This window comes from Apis dorsata, unplaced genomic scaffold (assembly GCF_000469605.1).
Source record: "Apis dorsata unplaced genomic scaffold, Apis dorsata 1.3 scaffold_631, whole genome shotgun sequence".
Classification (NCBI taxonomy): Eukaryota; Metazoa; Arthropoda; class Insecta; order Hymenoptera; family Apidae; genus Apis; species Apis dorsata.
Genome location: NW_006263826.1, coordinates 235,088 through 235,293, shown reverse-complemented (window position 1 = coordinate 235,293; position 206 = coordinate 235,088). Strand labels below are relative to the sequence as shown.

Below are 206 nucleotides of genomic sequence, written 5' to 3'. Positions count from 1 at the left end.
CTGGAAATTATTTCAAAATTATTTTTTCTCGATTTCGAGCTTATAGATTTAATTTTTAGAAAGCAATATTGCTTTCAATATTTATTATAATTTATTGCTCCATTGAAAATATATAAATAACATAAAAACATAATGTATAAAAGAATAATATAATGTGGAATAGATTTTTAGATTTTCTTATTTAATTAAATTAAGATCTAAGGATT

At 18.0% G+C, this 206-nt stretch overlaps 1 protein-coding gene and 1 long non-coding RNA gene across 2 annotated transcripts in view; one reads left to right on the top strand and one right to left on the bottom strand.

The window, feature by feature from the left end:
- The window catches only part of LOC116186344, a 10,499-nt gene that overhangs the window by 7,749 nt on the left and 2,544 nt on the right, over positions 1 to 206 (bottom strand). The gene's annotated exons all lie outside the window — the stretch shown is intronic.
- Positions 1 to 206, top strand: part of LOC102674049 (protein kinase C, brain isozyme) — a 17,240-nt gene that overhangs the window by 14,629 nt on the left and 2,405 nt on the right. The window lies entirely within an intron of this gene.